Source organism: Nycticebus coucang, chromosome 12, assembly GCF_027406575.1.
Source record: "Nycticebus coucang isolate mNycCou1 chromosome 12, mNycCou1.pri, whole genome shotgun sequence".
Lineage (NCBI taxonomy): Eukaryota > Metazoa > Chordata > Mammalia > Primates > Lorisidae > Nycticebus > Nycticebus coucang.
Window position 1 is genome coordinate 56,814,195 of NC_069791.1, and position 21,325 is coordinate 56,835,519.

General features: G+C 47.1%; 1 protein-coding gene across 8 annotated transcripts in view; it reads right to left on the bottom strand.

The window, feature by feature from the left end:
- Positions 1 to 21,325, bottom strand: part of TSPAN9 (tetraspanin 9) — a 206,202-nt gene that overhangs the window by 99,793 nt on the left and 85,084 nt on the right. Inside the window, exon 1 of one of the 8 annotated variants that reach the window (XM_053555257.1) lies at positions 8,672 to 8,694. The exons of 6 other annotated variants lie outside the window; for them this stretch is intronic. The gene's annotated coding sequence lies outside the window, so the exon portion shown is untranslated. Of the gene's footprint in view, positions 1 to 2,927; positions 3,101 to 8,671; positions 8,695 to 21,325 lie in introns of those variants that run through there. One more of the 8 variants, XM_053555264.1, reaches the window with a different exon arrangement.

The window sequence follows — 21,325 nt, forward strand, 5'->3', positions numbered from 1 at the left end:
CAGAGAGCTCGCCTGCCCCGCCAGGGCTGAGCTCACCCCCAAAGCACAGCAAGCCAAGGGCAAGTGGGTATGGCCAGTGCCTCATCTGTACTCTCGGTCGACATGCTGTCCTCTAAGCATTAATGATTCCACACCACCTGTCTCCCTGACTTTTTGTGAAAACTGCAACTAAACTCTCCAGGAAGGGAAGAAGAGGTATTTATGCAGACCATTGGGTTAGGCAATGGATCTCTATGGGTCACCAGCCACAGCTGAGGATAAATGCAAATGGAGGAAAAAAATTCACAACAAATACTGTATTACGCTAAGTGCTATAGGGTGGTGTGAATAGAAGGGCCAGGGACAAAGAAAAAGGGGGGTCAGGAAAAAAGATCTATGTAAGAATCACAGAGGTAAAGAGGTCCACACAGGAGAGGTTGGCACCGCTCCATGACAACACCGCTCCCAAGCAAGACCTGAGATGAGCAGCCAGCGATCTGCCCGGAGACCAGTCAGCAGGCAAGATGCTTCCCAGACACAGAGGCAGCAGGATCTCACACTCCCAGGTGGAAAGGACACTAGCTGTGACCTGCCTGTCCTTCCACAGCAGTTTTTTCAACCCTTTTTTATTTCACAGCACACTTGAACCTATAGTTACATTTCCAAGGCATACTTAAATTATGTTGATCAAAAAAAAAGAGAGAGTAGGGGCGGCGCCTGTGGCTCAAGGAGTAGGGCGCCGGTCCCATATGCCGGAGGTGGCGGGTTCAAACCCACCCCTGGCCAAAAACCACAAAAAAAAAAAAAAGAGTTATCTATCACAGACATAAAAAAAAAAAAGAGAGAGTAAAAAGAATATACTTACTGTGCTTTGAACTTCCTTAGAAAATAATTTAATTAATGACCTTTAAAAATCTTCAAGGCACACCTAAGACCTCTCACAGCACTAGTGTGCTGGGGCACGGGTTGAAAAAATCACTCTTCAGTGGGCTCTGTCAGGGTCATTTCTATGATAAGGAATTTCACCCCTTTTTTTCTTTGTTGTAAAAACTTAGAAATGTTAGAAGTCATACGTTAGAAATGCAAATTAAAACCACTAAGCCAGGCTCGGCGCCTGTGGCTCAAGAGGCTAAGGCGCCAGCCACATATACCTGAGCTGATGGGTTTGAATCCAGCCTGGGCCTGCCAAACAACAATGACGGCTGCAACCAAAAAATAGCTGGGCGTTGTGGCAGGCGCCTGTAGTCCCAGCTACTTGGGAGGCGGAGGCAGGAGACTCGCTTGAGCCCAGGAGTTGGAGATTGCTATGAGCTGTGATGTCACGGCACTCTACCCAGGGCTCCGTCTCAAAAAAATAAATAAAAAATAAAACCACTAAGCCATCATTATTTACCTATCAGGTTAATTAAAAAAAAAAAAAACTCAAGGCTACCCAATGCCGGCAAAAGTGTGGCAGGTCTCCTCAGGGGCCCACCCCCAGCCACCTCCCCAGGCCCTCACTCACAGAGCCCTAACCAGCCTCCTGGCCTCTCCTCATCTTGGCCCTCCCCTCCAGGGTTCTCTCCAGCAAATGTTGGGTATCTTCTAACACTCGGGACTGCTCGTTTCAGGCCCTGCCGAAAGACTTCAATGCCCCAGCTTTCCTCGAATACATAAATGAAAGCCCTGGTAGGAAGCAGGAAAAGATGGGGTGGGCCTCGGAGGGCCTCAGAGGAGGGGTAGGACCCGAAGCACAGCGGCAGGTCTGGAACTCCCTCTAACACTGCTCTGACACCTTCTCAGCTGTGACTGGGTCCCAGAATCGAGTCAGAGTCACCAAATGGAACGGAAGGAAGTCTTAGCCATGGTGAAATTAGTAAACTATTTAGTCTTCTTTTAACTTTTTAATTGTGACTATACCAAGAAACAAAATGCTTTAATCCATCAACACACTTTGCCTGCATGTCCCCCAATACCACAGGAGGCTGACAGAAGGGGCCAGGCCTAGTATGCTGCAATCCCCAGACATAGCTGTAACTCAGGCGACAGCCGTAAGACGCCTGCTACGTGCCAGCTGCCAGCACGCGGCAGGAAGGACAGGGCTCCCAGTGCCTCCGCACGTTCTGCTCCCTGTGTGGAATCTATGCCCCTCTCTCGCTCTCAGTCGCTTCCCCACCCCAGGAGAAATTGGACCTTCTCTTTTCCACTCTCTGAGCTCCTCCGTCACTGTTCTGTGAGCTCGATGCTGACACTGGAGAGGAGAGGGGGTACAGGGGATGATTCTTGTTCCTGAACCTAGCACAGTGCCTGGCCCATAAGAGGTGACAAACGAAAGAAGGCATGAGCCAATCAGACGATGCAGGGAACACCCACGAAGGAGAATGCTGGGACAACTCCCATGCCTGTGGCTCCCCAGACCCTCAGAGGGCTCAGATGAGCACTGTGTGTTCTGGAAAGAGGAAGGGCCTAGAAGCAGGAATGAGCAGTGCCCTAGGAGCCAGTACGTGTCTGTTTAATATGCACTGTGCAGATTCTCAGAAATCAATGCTCATTTTAAAAACACCGCTGCCCAGAGCCACCTCCCTGCTTGATTCCAGGGTCGGTGTTAAGTATCTTTCTATTTATAAAGCAATGCTCACTGCAGTGGTACAATGCCGGTTCCACAGAGGTGGGGCAGAATGGGTCAGAAGGAGAAACTGAGGCCTAGAAACAAGACACCAGGTGGTTTCTGCACCAGTGAGAGACTCTCCTGGAGACAGTCACTCCCTCCTCTACCTTGGGACCCTCCAGACCAGCTAGAAGGTGACATCCCCATCCCCCCACCTCCCCCGTGAGCATAGTCAGATAGACTGGATCATTCAAAGTGATTCTGCTAAGAACCAAGGGAAATGAACCCAGAGACACAGAAAACACGAGGAGGCTGGCTTTCCACATCCAGGCCTCTGACCTCCCCAGGATCCCCATCTCACCTCTTCTAAGGCAGCTGTCCACCACAGCATGAGAAACACCTCCAGCTTCTCCTAGCAGGGGTCAGATTCACGGAACTTCTGAGACATCAGAGGCTCATCCCTAGCACCTCGTATCACACAGGGCATAAAGCTGGTGACCGAAGTCTCATTCATTCTGGCCACCTCCTCAGAAACTAAGGAAGGAAGGAAAAAGGGAAGGCAGGCAGGGCTTGAGGTCCAGGCAGCCATCTCACACCAAGTCGGAACTCCCCTGGCCGTGGTCTTGTCAGTTAATACTATGCTGAAGGACCAGCGTGTTGGGCCTGTTACAAGAAGTAGCCCCTGTCCCCCAACACAGGACACACACGCTGGTGAAAATAAGCACATAAACACTGCTTTGTTTTCTAACACTGAAGTCCCCAACCCTCAGGCCAAAGACCAGTACTGGTCAGTGGCCTGTAAAGAACCAGGCCACATAGCATCATTGCTGGGGCTCCACCTCCTTTTCCATCTTTCATCCCTCTGCCCCCAATCTGTGGAAAAACCGTCTTCCATGAAACTTGTCCCTGGTGCCAAAAAGGTTGAGGACCCGTTTGGGGTTTTTTGTTTTTTTTTTTGAGACAGAGTCTCACTATGTCACCCTCAGTAAGTGCCGTAGCGTCACAGCTCACAGCAACCTCAAACTCTTGGGCTTAAGCAATTCTCTTGCCTCAGTCTCCCAAGTAGCTGGGACCTCAGGCACCTGCCACAACGCCCAGCAATTTTGTTGTTGTCGCAGTTGTCCTTGTTGTTTAGTTGGCCCAGGCCAGGCTCGAACCCACCAGCTGGCACCATAACCACTGTACTACGGACTCCGAGCCGAGGACCACTGTTCTAACACATGGAATCATAGAATGTTAGAGGTGGAAGGCAGCCTAGAAATCACTAGGTATATACCTTCATAAGGTTGGGGAGGGGGAGATGAACTTATCCAGGGTCACTATTAAGATCGTAACAGGCTGGGCATGGTGGCTCACACTGGTAATCCTACCACTCTCAGAGGCCAAGGTGGATAGACTGCTTGAGTTCAGGAGTTTGAGACCAGCCTGAGCAAAAGCAAGACCCCTGTCTCTGCTAAAAACAGAAAAACTGAGGCAAGAGGATCACTTGAGCCTAAGAGCTAGAGGTTGCTATAAGCTGTAATGATCCATAGCACTCTACCCAGAGCGACAGCGTGAGACTCTATCTCAAAAAAAAAAAGTAACAGAAGAACATGAACATCTTAGTTTCTTGCCTCCCTGATCCACATCCTTCCCACGATGCTCTAGTCACTCAGTCTATAGTTGGTCTAAGACTATACTTAGCACATGGCCTCTACTGGAGACATAACTGGTTCCTATTTTCAAGCAGCTTATAATTTAAGGAGGGGGAGGGAGGAGAGCACAAAAGAGGAAGGGAGTTTCTTGTTTCAACAAACAAAAACTTACAAACAAAGCAAACTCTTTAAACAGTGTGAACATGAGGTAAGTGCAACAATACCGGGAATTGGCACAGAATAGGCAGTGACTGCTTCCTCTGGGGGTGCCTGCCCTGGGGTCTGCAGGTGAGCAGGAGTCTGCCTAACAGAGCAAGGAGAAAGGGCAACCCAGGACAGCAAACAGCCCAGGCCAGACACAGAGGACAGGAGTGTGCAGCAAAGCAAGGCACGACAAGAGTGGTGTGGCAGGCGCTTACAGGTGACGGGGGCACAGGGCAGCGCCACAGTCACAAGGCTCTTGGGCCTTCCCTGGAATGACAGGTAACTGCTAAATTAATCCATCCAGGCATGGTAGGTGCCCTTAACACACCAGGCCAAAGTGACCAGGTCAGTGGGCTCTGCCACTTTGTAGGATCGCAAAGGATTCATTGGGGAGCTTTCACGTGTTCAAATAAGAGACCTTGTGCACTCAGAAAATGGGGTCCAGAGACAGTGTAAAGGTGCAGTCAACAGAACCTGGATGTAGGGTCATGCAGAGGAGCAACTGAGAATGTCTCCCCAAATGTCGGGTGGCAAGGAGGGCCCTTGGACTAGCAACGTCCTTCACTGAGACCATCCTCTTCGTTTATACACCCTGCTGCCTTGCGCAGTTAGTCACCTTCCCGGCCTGCATGCCTGAGACAGCTCTCTACTCCCCACAGGCTCAATCAACGCCAGCAGCCGACTGATTACAAAGCAAGCACGCTTCCAACACTGAATAAAGCCTTGCTAAGTGACAGTGCTAATGGATCTAGTACAAGATTGGGTCAACAAACCAGCTCATCTCACCAGCCACCCCACCACCCATCTCACAATCTCCATTTGTACAGTCTGTGGTTCCCAGCCTGGAGCAGACACTGGGGCCCCGGCTGGCAGGGGCTGGGAAGGTGATTGAAAAGACTCAAGACTAGACTCCCATGATGCCAGTTCTGAGCACTAGGGTGGGACTCGGTGAGTAGCTTTTGAGCTCCCCAGGTGACTCGCATACTCGTGTCAGATTAAGAATCACCAATTACTATATCTATAAAGAAACAGGTCTGCAAAGCTAAGCAATGGTCCATAGCTAGGAACGGCTGCACTGCCCCCATCCACACTGGCTCCCCAGGGCTCCATCCAGAGCTGGACAGGAGGCAGGGTACCACCTGCACCAGAGGACCAGTCAGCACCCTGCATTCCCCAGCAGTGCACCAGGGCTGAGGCTGGGCACTGTGACGGATGGATCCTGCTTTGCTGGCTGCTGCTAGAGGGCCAGAGTGGGAGAACAGAAATGAAAAGCCTAGGAGATATTTTCCCTGTGATTTGTGCCGCTTGAGATGCCCTGTAGCAATATTTATCCTGCGGCTCTGTCCCACTTTCGTTTATTATCCAGCTTAGCCTGAGTTATCACAACCAGGACGGGACCCATAAACTAGCTACCTGACACTGGCAGGACCGTGCAGTGTATTTTAAAATCTCAAGGAGCTGCTTCGATCTTCCACAGAATGTAAGAAAAACAGGTGCACTCCTTGTCCCCTGGGAATTGTGGCCACTCTGGACACAGACAGAGGTGAACCTGACTCACTAGAGAAACTGCCGCAATCCCAGAAACTCACCCCAACACTTGGGGCATCCACGCCAGTACAGAGTCACCATCTGGTCTGGTCACTGCCCCTTCTTTAGGCCAGTAAGACACATCTTTCAAAGGCCCAGGGCATTCCTGGGGTTAAATTATAATCATCTGCTGACAGCAATTCATTGAAACACATGCCAGTAAATGAATGAATGCTGAATTTATTGGGTATCTACTACACACTAGGTCTGTACTGGGCATGGGGGTCAGAAGTACAAGACCAAGTCCTTAATTATCTTATCTCCCAGATGTATCCACAGAGAGACAGATGGGTGACAGTACAGGAAGGACAGGGTGGGTACGACAGGGTTGGGAGTGGACCATAGGGACTATCAGGACACCCAGCGCCAGGGGCTCCTTGGGGCCGGGGCTGATACCACAGAAAACATGACCATAGGGTGGGCTGTAATTCACCAATTGACAGCAAGCAATATCTAAAGATTATGGATTAGTTACATGATCTATACTGGGTTTATGGCAGTGTGCAAAACCAGAAGAAAAGAAAAGCAAGCCCTCCTGTGACTTACCTCCTGATCTAGGGACATGGGAGTGACACTAAGGAATTAAACATACGTGTGTGTGTGTGTGTGTGTGTGTGTGTGTGTGTGTAGAGAGCGAGAGACAGAGAGAATACATGTCTTCTATGCTACATAGGAAAATAGAGACGGAAGAGCGGGACCATACAGGGTGAGGAGAGCGCAGCTGCTTTAAACAGGAAGGTCAGGAAGGTCTCCTCATACATCTGAGCGGGGTAGGGAGATGCACTAGGGAGCTGTCACAACAACCCAAGCAAGAGGGGAGGGATGGTGGTTGGGATCAGGGCTGCACCCGCGGAAGCACTGAGAGGAGAATGAATCCTGGTTGATCTACAAAGCTAACAGGCTGGGAGAAGACCAACAGTGCACTTCTGACATGTTAAAACACGAATCAGTCACCCATGGAGAGACGCAATGCTGTGCTCCTAGGAGACAAAGATGGAAACTGAAGGCACTGCAGAGCGCGCCAACCAGGAGTCCCCGCCTGGCAGAGGACAACGTGATGGTGGACCCTGAAGCCGCACCTCCACCGCCATGCTGGTCATTCTGCTCTACTAGGAGGTCTGCGTCATCACCCTCAATACTCATGACCTGCACAGCCATCTCTCTCTACAGATGAGCTACCCAGAAGCCAGGAAAGCCACAAACACATCTTGCCCAAGGCCACCTGGCAGCAGAGCAGAATCTGGGGCTTGCTTCTCTACAACACACAGCTGCACCAAATTAGATTCGGTTTTCTGCTATGTAATTTTTTTTTTTTTTTTTAATGTAGACACGAGGCTGTTGCCCAGGCTGGTCTCAAACTGCCTGGCCTCAAGTGATCCCCCTCACCTCAGCTTCCCAAAGTGCTGGGATTACAGGTGTAAGCCACTGCGCCTGGCCCTAGCAATGTAATTTCAATGATAAAGAGGGAAAAAATATCTCTACTTCTGGGAGTTCTTTCATAAAAGTTGCCTTCAGAGTCTGAGTTCTTTCCCAAGAATATTTATGATCTGCAGAATCCTTGCTACATGATATCTGGATACAAGCTGGACACAGATATGTCTACTACAGAAATGTAGGTTGTAAGTGTAAAGCAGGAGTAATTGCAAAGTTTATATGCATGGAAAAGAAGGAAAAATACTGAGCTTTGGCACAGACCAACATAGATAAGTCAAAAAGCTCTGGAATATTCCCTGCAAACACCATAAATGAGATGAATGGGAGAGAAATCAGATTTAAGTGACATTTATTGAGCACCTTCTATTTCCAGGTTCTTTTGCTTTATCGCTCAATCTACACAGTAACCCTGTGAGACAGGTATTATTATTCCCAGATGATGGACGTGGTACTTGGAGAGGTAAAGGGACTTGCTCAAGGTCATAGCAGCTAGCAAAGAGTAAAGATGGGATTCAGGACACCTTCTGCTGCACCCCAAGACTTTCCAACTCCTAAATCAAAGCTCTCTCCATTGCCATGCTGCATTGCAAAAACAAAGAAAGAAGGGACTCTACAATCAGGTTTAAGGACCTAACTGGGTCTGACTTAGAGAACTGAGCACATCTCAGGGCTGCCCTGCATCCTCCATCTCCACCTGACCTAACATGAGATGGACAAGGTCTTCTTCTTCAAGTATCATTTGAAGCTGCCTCCCTGATACGTCTTCCAAACCCACCTCCAGTGAGTTCAGGGGCTTGGATCTGCCTCCGAGATGACCACTCACGGCCCTCTCTAGCTGAGATGCCTCACAGCCTGGCTGATGCCTATGGCTCTGAGTGAGTATAGGGTTTACTATTAATAATGCTATCACATGACTTTTACACAGGACTCTTTACTTTTAGGGGAGCAGGGAGGAGTAGGGAGGGTAGGTACACATATCAACATTTGACAAGGAAAGAAACTGAGATATGGGAGACAAAGCACCTTTCCAAGGATACCATCTAATTAACATGTGAACCGGAACTAGAGGTCAGAGCTTCTCTTGTCCAAGCCAGAAGTCTTTCCACTAGACCACATGAACTCCCTCTGTCCACTGTTTCTTCCTAGAGCAAGGAGTTCTTCCACCCACAGAGAGTGCCATAATCAGTCAGACCTCCCCTAGCCTTGAGGTCAACCTACCCCCAACCACCAGAGACAGAATAAGCACCTTCTGCCCATTCAGGGGGAAGACACAGCACTTGGCAGAGAGAGAAGGCAACCCGGGTGGTGTGGCCTCTGCCCCCCTCCAATGCTCTGAGTCTACAGGCTGGAGTGGTCAGTGACAGCGCATGAACTGAGGGATTAGAGCCAGTTTCCTCTTCTCTGAGTGCACACCGAAAAGATTCCTGTCCAGGCAGCCTGCTGCCAGGGCATCTGGAAGAAGGAGAGAAATGACAAGAAGATAAGCGTACATGTGTTTCGTGTTCCCAGCTCTGCTGAATGCCACATGAGATCACCACCTTATATTTCTCCACTACCTTCCTCCTGAGTCACGTCCAAACCTGAGCTCATCCATCTGTACATCAGTGCTGGCCAGGAGAGGAGGCGGGGCCCATCGGCGCACCACGTCTTATTCATTCATTTGCTCACCAAGTGCTTTACCGAGAGAGACACTCAGACAAGGGAAGGGACAGAGTGTCGCCTCTGCTCCCCAGAGAGACAGGGACTAGCCTGGGAAGAGAATTAATAAGATTGACCAGGTCCTCCCCATTCAGAGCCCTATTCTTCCCAATCCTTATAAACTCTCTCAAGGCATCCACAGGTAAAGAGATTGATGTGCACTTCACAAGCACATTAATAATGATTCCTAGAAGGAAAGAGAGGGTGGGGTGGGCAAAAAGACAGAATGCAAGTCTGCTCTACCCTGGCCCTGGTACCCCCAGCACACAACCCTCTCCAATCATTAGCCTCTGTCCTGAATTCTGCTGTGTGTGCTGGGCACCGCACAGCTGCAGCAGGCCCAGGTCCTGCTCACCCAGTACCCCTGCAGCACCTGGCACATACTGGAAACTCTTATACCACCCACCTTGGTCTTGAATTGAGGGAGGCATAAAGACAAGGGCCAGAGGAGAGGTTTTATGAAGACCTTATCAACTAAACAGGTTTGAAGCATGTGGAAGGAGCTGGTGCAGCACAGAGGGATGAAGCTTTTCAGATGAGAAAAAAGTGAGTGGTTCTTTGCCAAAGATGACTGATGCTACCCCTGCCTTGCAGGAAGCTGAGCTAAATGGTAATGCAGAGCCTCCCAAGCCTGGGCTTCTGTGGCACTCTGTGGTACAGAATGTGTAACACGGGACTGCCTCCTGCTACTGTTCCCCTCGGCCCCAGGCTATGCCTTCATCCACAAAGGATGAAACCCCAACTGACTTCATTCCCCCGCCCCGCCGCAAGGCAACAGGCCCATGACCTGACCCTGCAGAATCAGGCCCTGAGCACCCAAAGGAGCCAGTGGGATGGGCCCAGGTGGGTGGTTAGTGCAAGCAGCACACTGTCCCAGAGTAGAGCACACAGGGACTCCACAGGTCCAGTGCAAGGCGCTCCACGAGCCCCTACCAGGTGGTGTCAGCCAAAGCTGGTGGAAGAAACCCAGTCAGCCCTGGCCCTGCACTCCAGGTGACAGCCAAGCGCCCAGTACCTCCTGGCCCCGTCATCACAAGCTTGCAGAGACCATATTTACATTAATTAGGCAGCAGCTGCCTAGATTTGGAACCACAAATGAGAGGGCTGTGTACACCCCAATTCCAGCCCACCATGTGCTCCATGCCCCCATATCCACCCCAGCCCATGTCCATCATCCCTCTCTAGCTGAACCTTGGTTCAACCCCCCACTAGTCTTCAATGAGCACCTACATACTGAGCCCTGCCCTAACCGTGGATGGGGAAAAGAGGTGCAAAAGTACGTAAGACATAGCCTCTGGGGGTTACGGTTTCTTCTACTTGAAGCTGGCCAATACTACATGGAAGTTATACATTTCTTTATCCTCCTAAAATATGTCTCAGTCCCTCTGTGTCCTCACTGGCTGGTATAGCTACCTTGACAGAAGAGCTAAAAAACCTAGTCTGTGCTCAAAATCCTATTCCTGTTGCTCAACTTCACTGTTCATCGATGAAATCAAACAAAAGCCAGGGGGAGATGCCACTATATACCCACCAGAATGGCTAAAACAAAATCAACAGAAAATATCAAGTGCTGGGATGAACAGAGGCCACCCAGAACTTTCGTGAACTGCTGTCAGAAAACTGGTAGTATCAATGAAAATGGAATATACCCATATTCTGTGTCTTAGCAATTCCACTATTTTTTATAAACCAAATGAAATGGGTTTTGATGAAAAGATATATAAGAATGGGCAGTGCCTGTAGCTCAAAGGAGCAGGGTGTCGGCCCTATAAGCCAGAGGTGGCGGGTTCAAACACAGCCCCAGCCAAAAACGAAAAAAAAAAAAAAAAAGGTCTATCACAATGTTCATAGAAGCATTACTTTAAAAATAACCCATATCTGAAAACTACCAAGATGTGCATCAAGAATAGAAAGGCTAAATTAACTACTATGCAGTCCTATGGTAGAATGTCATGCTACAATAAAAATTAATGAACTACAGCCACATGTAGCAACATAGATGAATTACATTTTTAAGATGTCAAGAAAAAGAAGCCAGGCCAGCCACGGTGGCTCACGCCTGTAATCCTAGCTCTCTGGGAGGCTGAGGTGGGTAGACTGAGCTCAGGAGTTCAAGACCAGCCTGAGCAACAGAGAGACCTGTCTCTACTAAAAATAGAAAAACTAACCAGCGTTGTGGTGGGCACTCATAGTCCCAGCTATTCGGGAGATTGAGACAAGAGGATCGATGAGCCCAAGAGTTTGAGGTTGCTATGACGCTGTGGCACTCTATCCTGGGCAACAGAGTCTGAGACTCTGTCTCAAAAATAAAAACAAACTCAGACATAAAAGAATACATACTGTATGAATCCACTTATGGTGAAGTTCAAAAGCTAACCTATGCTATTACATGTCAGGTTGGTGGTTACCCAGAACTGGGAATAATGGCAGAAAAGAGAATGGGGATGACTTCTGAGGTGATAATGATGCTGATCCCATTACAGACGCGTTCACTATGTATAAACATTCACTGAAGGCTGCATTTTTACATATGTATGTTATATTTCAATAGAATATTTGAACATTTCTGTCCGTTCATTCACCCTATAGCCCTCTAACATAAAGGGAAAAAGCTGTTCACATGAGTAATATAAATCACTAATCATCTGGATGTATAATAACTAGTGTTTTTCCATCTCTAAAATGAAGAATATGAGATAATCTCTAAGGAACCTTCCAGCTCTGGATAGTATGACGCTTTGATCCTATTCTTAGCAAAACCTCATTAATCAGTAATAAGAAATCCTTCCCAAATTAGTGAAAAGTACAAAATATGGAACATTTGTTTAAAGAAAGACAGTGTTACTGCTTGCAAAAACCAAGCACCTTACAAAATCAAAATATAAATGTCTACTAAATTTAAGTTAATGAAAAAAATTACAATATACATTAGGCTTACACTACTTAATACTGCTTGATATTATTAAACTCCTGTGTCTTCTCTATGTCTTTATTTCAACAATTTTCAGCAAGAGGAATACTGAATGCCAAGTAACTACATTTGCTGTATCACAAGTGACCAAAGGAGAGTTTTCGGGGTAATGTTGAAGGAAACATCTGTACTCCCATACAGTGGGCACTTCCCTCCTGGTGCTGTTACACTGACACGCTCCACCCCACACCTGGGCAAATCTGAGCTTAGCCTGACCCTGGGAGCTGATGCCACTCCTTGAGGACTGTCCTCTGCATGACACTGCCTTCGAACATGGCTGAGACACGGATTACTTAGGAGACTTAAGACGCCCCTGGGAGCTCAGCAACACCAATGATACAGCAGATTCTAGCAGGCAGCAGGATGGGAATTCTAGGCGCCATCATAAATTAAACCTCTGCTCAATGGCTAATCTCATGGGCGCCTCATGAATACCCAAACAGATTGACTAAGGCTCACTCACAGCCTTCAGAGTTTACAACCAGAGGGACCTCCCTTCTCGGTTGCCAGCACAATCTCAGCTTTGTGGACAACTTTCTTCAGTCCCTGGTTATCTCCTTCTGTACAGTGGGGAGAAACACTCCATGAATCTCATCCAGCTTTGCAACAGCAATAATGCAACTAATTTCTGGATTCCTCTACCCAACAAGAGAGAGCATGGGGAATAATGGCTCAAAGGAGATTATTTCCTAGAGGCCATGCTGAAAGTCCAAAGAGCAGCACCTCCCCAAGGAATTGGTATTTCATAAAGTTCACTGAAAAATGAGCAAAGGCACCCTGATTCCCAGCAAACCCCCATTAATCAATAGGGTGGCGCCTATGGCTCAGTCGGTAAGGCGCGGGCCCCATATACCGAGGGTGGCAGGTTCAAACCCGGCCCCAGCCAAACTGCAACCAAAAAATAGCCAGGCGTTGTGGTGGGTGCCTGTAGTCCCGGCTGCTCGGGAGGCTGAGGCAAGAGAATTGCTTGGGCCGGGGAGTTGGAGATTGCTGTGAGCTGTGTGAGGTCACGGCACTCTACCAAGGGCCATAAGGTTAGACTCTGTCTCTACAAAAAAAAAAAAAAAAAAAAAAGAAATCCTCCCATTTCCCCCTTCAATGGAAGAGTTAATTCAGAGTTGGGCTTCTTAGTTAAAATCTAAATGCACTGAGGACTCAAGCCTGAAAACCATCATTCCATTAGGGGCAAAGAAAAGAGCAGCTGAATTAGGCCTCCCTTCCCCCAGCGGAGGGCTGTGAGTGAACTTCCCCTCCTCCATGCTCTACCACCTGTCTCTGGACCAAATACAGATCACAGAGAGGCATTTCCTGAGTTCTGCAAACTCCCTGACCCTGGAGGTTAATCCTACCCCTCTGTGGCCAGGCCATAAGACGATGAGCCTCTTCCCTCCCGACAGAGGAAACCACTGAATCCTAGAATTTCAGGGATATAAGGGACCTGAGAAGCCAGTAAGTTCAAGGCTCTGAAACACTCAGGGATTATCCCAAGGTCACAAAGCAGAAATGGAGAGGCCAGGATTCAGAGCTGGGTTGTCTGACCTTTGGCCTAACTTTCTTTACTATACTCCAAGACAGAGTGGCCTCGGCAGCCAAAATGCCATCTTGGCCCACTGATAGTGGCGACTTGGAGTGCTATACAGACAGGGATGGCTGGGCCAAGACTCAGTGCAAAGCAAAGACAGCTGTGATGATGAAGGAGCAACGTCCACCTGGAACACAGGAGGTGGGCTTTGCAGTTAAGCCTTTGCCAGGAGTCATCTCAGAGACCTCTGCACCACCTTGATCCAGCCATTCTGCCCTTGTAGGCCTGGGACAAGTGCAAGGGCTGGGAGAGGAGCTACCCCCATGGGAAGAAAAGAAACCAAGGCAAGCGGCAAAGGAGACCAGAGGAAGTTGGAAACAAAATCAAGAAAACTCCGTTTCATTTCAAATCAGTACTTATTAATTGAGGGCCTGCTATCCATTTCCTGGACAAACATGTCTCAAATGCCCACTACATGCTGGCCATGGTGGAGCTTCCTGACCAATGCTAGGTACCATAGAGTGTAAAGTGAACTCTCCTCCTGTCTCTGCTGCTAACCAGTCACACGTGACCTTCCTTTCTGCTCTGCAGACCCCGTGTCTGAAAACAGATTAACAAACCTCCCAGGACTGTTGTCAGAATCAAAATCAAAAATTCACATGAAAGCATCTTAGGAAACAGAAAGCCCCATGTAATTTCAGAGTATGGCCGTCATTTCCTTCCTCCTGCTGGGGCCTTTGCACTCAACAAGCAGTCCAGCCTTAGCACCCACTGGCCTTCCCAAAGGACCTCTGCAGCTCGGCACCCTGCATGGCCTCCCTGCCACCCCACTCAGCCCCATCTCCCAGGTGAGGGACTGTGGTAGGGAGGGAGTTGAGGATGCAAGGGAGAGAGAATAAAGAGCTGCCCAAGCATGGGGAGGGAGAATTCCAGCCACGATATGAATAGTAGCAGGTGAGTCTCTAATATCCAGAGGCAGCAACTCACAGCAGAGATTTTCTGTATCCTCTAGGGCAGAGCAGAGGATTACCACTGATGTGTTATCTGCTCCCATTCTTCCTGCCAGGAGTCAAGCATAATACCTTAGTAATGCAGTCGCACCAATGCTCTCTACACAGAGATATGTAAATTATACACAATGGGTAGGAAACGTCACACACTGACATCTGTCTTTCCCAGATACCTCCTACTCCAGGATGTGAAACCCAGGAAAATCCTCCGGGTGGCAAAAGCTGTAGGCAGAACACTAACCCAAGAGGCAGAGACCCAGGCACTGCAGTTAAGCAGACTTTGTCGAGCAGCAAAGGTCTGTAAAACACCGTCCTGGGTGTGGTGGAGTGGAAGACAGGAAAAATAAAGTAAAATACAAAATGAGGACATCATGGTCCCTATCCTGTACAGGGGTGTTTTAATTCTAGAGTAAAAACACACACAGGCCGGGTCAGTGGCAAGCACCTGCAATCCCAGAACTTGGGAGAGGCTGAGACGGGAGGATCATTTGAAACTAGGAATTTGAGGTTACGATGAGCTATGATTGGGCCGCTGCACTCCTGCCTGGGTGACAGAGACCCTGTTAAAAAATTTAAAACCCCTATGTACAAATATCTTTGCACAGGGAAGTGTGGAAAGTAGCAAACAGAAGTAGAAACAGGGAGAGGAAAGCAAAAGATGAGATCATCAATTATGGGGCTTACAGACAAGATATTCAAACAGGCCCCAGAAGAGTCGATAGGCTTTTGAACACAGCCAGAGGGCAATGGTAACAAGGGGAAAGGCATGGCTTAGCTCTGAGTAGAAAAGTATGCACTCATCCACTCATGAACAACCGTGCCAGGTGGTTTCTAGGTGCTGGGACTCAACAGAGAGCAGGAGAAACAAGCAACAAGCACGGGTGTGCTCGGCACAATCTGGGCAGGGAACAGGCTTGGAGGAGACAGTGGGGCCCTGCTGGAGAGATGTGCCAATGACTGGCAAGACCCTCCCCTCCCGAGCTATCACAGTGGGAGGAAGGAGAAGGCCTGTCCCTCTCCGACATCCTGCTGCCCTCACATGGACACTCCACCCGGCAGGCCAGTGGGGCCTCCATTCCCACAGTGGGGGAGCTGTTGCTTTGAGTTCAGCCCAAGAGGCCTGGGGACAGAGAGGGACATGTAGCCTAGAGCCTGGTATAACCATAACTTGTCTCACTAACTTCCCTTAAATCTGCCCTGGGGACCTATTAGCTCTGCTGAGAAAGTGCTGAGGGGAAAAAAAACAGGCCTCCTCTGGCCCCAAACCAGGGCTGGATTAAAGGAGCCAGAAAGCTGAAAATTCCTTCTTTTCTAAGCATTCATCACCTCCACTATTGGCTGTTACTATCTTCTCCTCCCCAGCCTGATCAAGGGCTTCCAAGAGCCTCACAACTAGCCCCCGGGGCCTCAAACACCTCTTCAGGCAAAAAGAGACTTGATAACCTCTCTGCTGTTGGTTGCAGTGTGTCTCTCAAGCCAGGGACACCCCTGCTGTGATGGAAGCCCACATCCTCTTGCTCTGACCTTCACCATCACCTGATCAATTATTTAACACATAGTTACACACAACACTATCTTAGTCAGTTTTGTGCTGCTATAAAGAACACCTGAGGCAGAGTAATTTATAAAGAAAGGAAAAAGGTTTATTTGGCTCATGGTTCTGATGTCTGGGAAAAGTTTAAGAGTGGGCACCTGGTGAGAGCTTCAGGTTGCTTCCCATCATGGCAGAAGCTGAAGGGGATTTGGGTCGGCAGGGACCCCACGGTGAGAGAGGAAGCAAGAGGAGTGGGGTGCCAGGCTCTTTTTGATACCCAGCTCTCTCAAGAACTAACAGCATGAGAGCTCGCTTACCCCCAAGGGTGGGGTGGGGGTACATTAATCGTTCACAAGGGATCCACCCCCCATGACCCATACACCTCCCATTAGGCCCCCACCTCCAACACTGGGATCAAACCATAGCAAGTACCATTCTGCGAATTGTGAAGAGCTAGGTAAATAAGCACAGAATTATGAAATCTCAACACAAAAGACTGTCAAGCAGGACTGGGGATCTGCTCACTGTTGCCATTCCAGGAGGAAAGGGAAAGGCGACCAAGAGAATTTTCTCTAGGCCAGGCCCTGTGTTAGATGACTTCCAGACCCCTTCCTTCTCAGACAGAAGATTTTACAGAGCTCCAGATGTCCTTTAATACCCCTCATGCACTGCAACAAACGGTGATGCGGCACCTGCATACCCACATGCTAAAAAAAAGTTGGACCCCTGCCCCAAACCATATACAAAAATGAACTCAAAATGAAGCATGGGCCATGTGCACTGGCTCACACCTGTAATCCTAACATTCCAGGGGGCCAAAGCAGGTGGATTGTTTGAGCTCAGGAGTTTGACCACCCTGAGCAAGAGTGAGACCCCGTATATATTTAAAAAAAATAGAAAAACTAGCTGGGCATTGTGGCAGGCTAGTCCCCGCTACTTGGGAGGCTGAGGCAAGAGGATCACTGGAACCCAGAAGTTTAAGGTTGCTATGAGCTATGATGCCATGGCACTCCTCCCAGGACAACTCTGTCTCAACAAAAAAAAGAATCATGGGCCTAAATGTAAGAGCTAAAATCAGAAGTCTTAAAAATAAAGAAGAAAAAGCATAGAAATAACTCTTGGTGGCACAATAAAAGAAAAATTAGATAAACCAGTCTTCATTAAAATATAAAACTCTTATACCATGAAGAAAGTAAAACACGGCGGAGCAAGATGGCAGCCGAGTAACACCTTCCTTGCATCTGGGCACCATGAGTCTGGGGAGATAGGACTCCAGGCATCTCTGGCTGGTGGGATCTGCCTATCATCACCCCTGAGAGGATACAGGGAGTCAGCGAGAGACTTCTGGACCGCAAGAGGAGGACTAAAACAGTGGAAAACCGGCAAGTGGTCGCGTGTGTTCAATCCGCCTAAACCCGCCCGCAACTTCCACAGGCATGAGAACTTAAAGAGCAAGAAGAAGTGAAAGGAAAATTAGGGCAAGGAAACAGATAAAAGAAATCACTCATGAGGAAGAATCAGCAGAAAACTCCAGGCAACATGAAGAACCAGTCCAGAACAACCCTGCCAAGGGACCATGAGGTAGCTACTGCAGAGGATTCCACCTATAAAGAAATGTTAGGAATGACAGAAAGGGAATTTAGAATACACATGTTGAAAACAATGAAAGAAATGATGGAAACAATGAAGGAAACTGCTAATAAAGTGGAAGATAACCAAAAGGAAATTCAAAAACAGAATCAAATAAGAGATGAACAATATGAAGAATATAAAAAGGATATAGCAGAGCTGAAGGAACTGAAATAGTCAATTAGGGAACTTAAAGATGCAATGGAAAGTATCAGCAACAGGTTAGACCATGCAGAGGAAAGAATTTCAGAGGTAGAAGACAAAGTTTTTGAGATAACTCAGATAGTAAAAGAGGCAGAAAAGAAGAGAGAGAAAGCAGAACATTCACTGTCAGAATTATGGGACTTTATGAAGCCTTCCAACATATGAGTTATAGGAATTCCAGAAGGGGAAGAAGAATGCCCCAGAGGAATGGAAGCCATGCTAGAGAATATTATAAAAGAAAATTTCCCAAATATCACCAAAGATTCTGACACACTGCTTTCAGAGGGCTATCGGACCCCAGGTCACCTCAACTCTAACCGAGCTTCTCCAAGACACATTGTGATGAACCTGTCCAAAGTCAAGACAAAAGAAAAGATTCTGCAAGCTGCCAGGAGTAAGCGCCAGTTGACCTACAGGGGCAAATCCATCAGAGTGACCGCAGACTTCTCTAATGAAACTTTCCAAGCAAGAAGACAATGATCATCTACCTTTAATCTACTTAAACAGAACAATTTCCAGCCCAGAATTCTGTACCCTGCTAAGCTAAGCTTAAAAATTGACGGAGAAATCAAATCATTTACGGATATACAAACATTGAGGAAATTCGCCACAACAAGACCAGCTCTACAGGAAATACTTCAACCTGTTCTGCACACTGACCACCACAGTGGATCAGCGGCAAAATAAGAACTCAGAAATTAAAGGACAGAACCTAACCTCCACACTGATGCAAAAGATAAAACTAAGCAATGGACTCTCACCAAATAAGACGAATAGAATACTACCACACTTATCAATTATCTCAATAAATGTTAATGGCTTGAATTCCCCACTGAAGAGACATAGATTGGTTGACTGGATTAAAAAACACAAGCCATCCATTTGCTGTCTGCAAGAAACACACCTGGCTTCAAAACACAAATTAAAGCTCCGAGTCAAGGGTTGGAAGACAATTTTTCAGGCAAATGGAATTCAGAAGAAAAGAGGAGTTGCAATCTTATTTTCAGATACATGTGGATTTAAAGCAACTAACTTCAAAAAAGACAAAGATGGTCACTTTATATTGGTCAAGGGAAAAATACAACAAGAAGACATTTCAATTCTAAATATTTACGCACCCAATTTAAATGCTCCCAGATTCTTGAAACAGACCTTACTCAGTCTGAGCAATATGATATCTGATAATACCATAATAACAGGGGACCTTAACACTCCTCTTACAGAGCTGGACAGATCCTCTAAACAGAAATTAAACAAGGATATAAGAGACTTAAATGAGACCCTAGAACAACTGTGCTTGATAGACGCATATAGAACACTCCATCCCAAAGATAAAGAATATACATTCTTCTCATTACCCCATGGAACATTCTCCAAAATTTATCATATCCTGGGACACAAAACAAATATCAACAGAATCAAAAGAATTGAAATTTTACCTTGTATCTTCTCAGACCATAAGGCCCTAAAGGTGGAACTCAACTCTAACAAAAATGCTCGACCCCACCCAAAGGCATGGAAATTAAACAATCTTCTGTTGAATAACAGATGGGTGTAGGAAGAAATAAAACAGGAAATCATTAACTTCCTTAAACATAACAACAATGAAGACACAAGCTACTAAAACCTGTGGGATACTGCAAAAGCAGTTTTGAGAGGAAAATTCATCGCTTTAGATGCCTACATTCGAAAAACAGAAAGAGAGCGCATCAACAATCTCACAAGAGATCTTATGGAATTGGAAAAAGAAGAACAATCTAAGCCTAAACCCAGTAGAAGAAAAGAAATATCCAAAATCAAATCAGAGATCAATGAAATTGAAAACAAAAGAATCATTCAGAAAATTAATGAAACAAGGAGTTGGTTTTTTGAAAAAATAAATAAAATAGATAAACCATTGGCCAGACTAACGAGGAATAGAAAAGTAAAATCTCTAGTAACCTCAATCAGAAATGATAAAGGGGAAATAACTGATCCCACAGAGATACAAGAGATCATCTCTGAATACTACCAGAAACTCTATGCCCAGAAATTTGACAATGTGAAAGAAATGGATCAATATTTGGAATCACACCCTCTCCCTAGACTCAGCCAGGAAGAAATAGAGCTCCTGAACAGACCAATTTCAAGCACCGAGATCAAAGAAACAATAAAAAATCTTCCAATCAAAAAATGCCCTGGTCCAGATGGCTTCACTCCAGAATTCTATCAAACCTTCAAGGAAGAGCTGATTCCTGTACTGCAGAAATTATTCCAAAAAATTGAGGAAGAAGGAATCTTCCCCAACATATTCTATGAAGCAAACATCACCCTGATACCAAAACCAGGAAAAGACCCAAACAAAAAGGAGAATTTCAGACCAATCTCACTCATGAAGATAGATGCAAAAATTCTCAACAAAATCCTAGCCAATAGATTACAGCTTATCATCAAAAAAGTCATTCATCATGATCAAGTAGGCTTCATCCCAGGGATGCAAGGCTGGTTTAACATACGCAAGTCCATAAACGTTATCCACCATATTAACAGAGGCAAAAATAAAGATCACATGATCCTCTCAATAGAGGCAGAAAAAGCATTTGATAAAATCCAGCATCCTTTTCTAATTAGAACACTGAAGAGTATAGGCATAGGTGGCACATTTCTAAAACTGATTGAAGCTATCTATGACAAACCCACAGCCAATATTTTACTGAATGGAGTAAAACTCAAAGCTTTTCCTCTTAGAACTGGAACCAGACAAGGTTGTCCTCTGTCACCTTTACTATTCAACATAGTGCTGGAAGTTCTAGCCAATACAATTAGGCAAGACAAGGAAATAAAGGGAATCCAAATGGGAACAGAGGAGGTCAAATTCTCCCTCTTTGCTGACGACATGATCTTATACTTAGAGAACCCCAAAGACTCAACCACAAGACTCCTAGAAGTCATCAAAAAATACAGTAATGTTTCAGGATATAAAATCAATGTCCACAAGTCAGTAGCCTTTGTGTACACCAATAACAGTCAAGATGAGAAGCTAATTAAGGACACAACTCCTTTCACCATAGTCTCAAAGAAAATGAAATACCTAGGAATATACCTAACGAAGGAGGTGAAGGACCTCTATAAAGAAAACTGTGGGGCGGCGCCAGTAGCTCAGTGAGTAGGGCGCCGGCCCCATATGCCGAGGGTGGCGGGTTCAAACCCAGCCCCGGCCAAACGGCAACAAAAAAATAGCCGGGCGTTGTGGCGGGCGCCTGTAGTCCCAGCTGCTCGGGAGGCTGAGGCAAGAGAATCGGGTAAGCCCAAGAGTTGGAGGTTGCTGTGAGCCGTGTGAGGCCACGGCACTC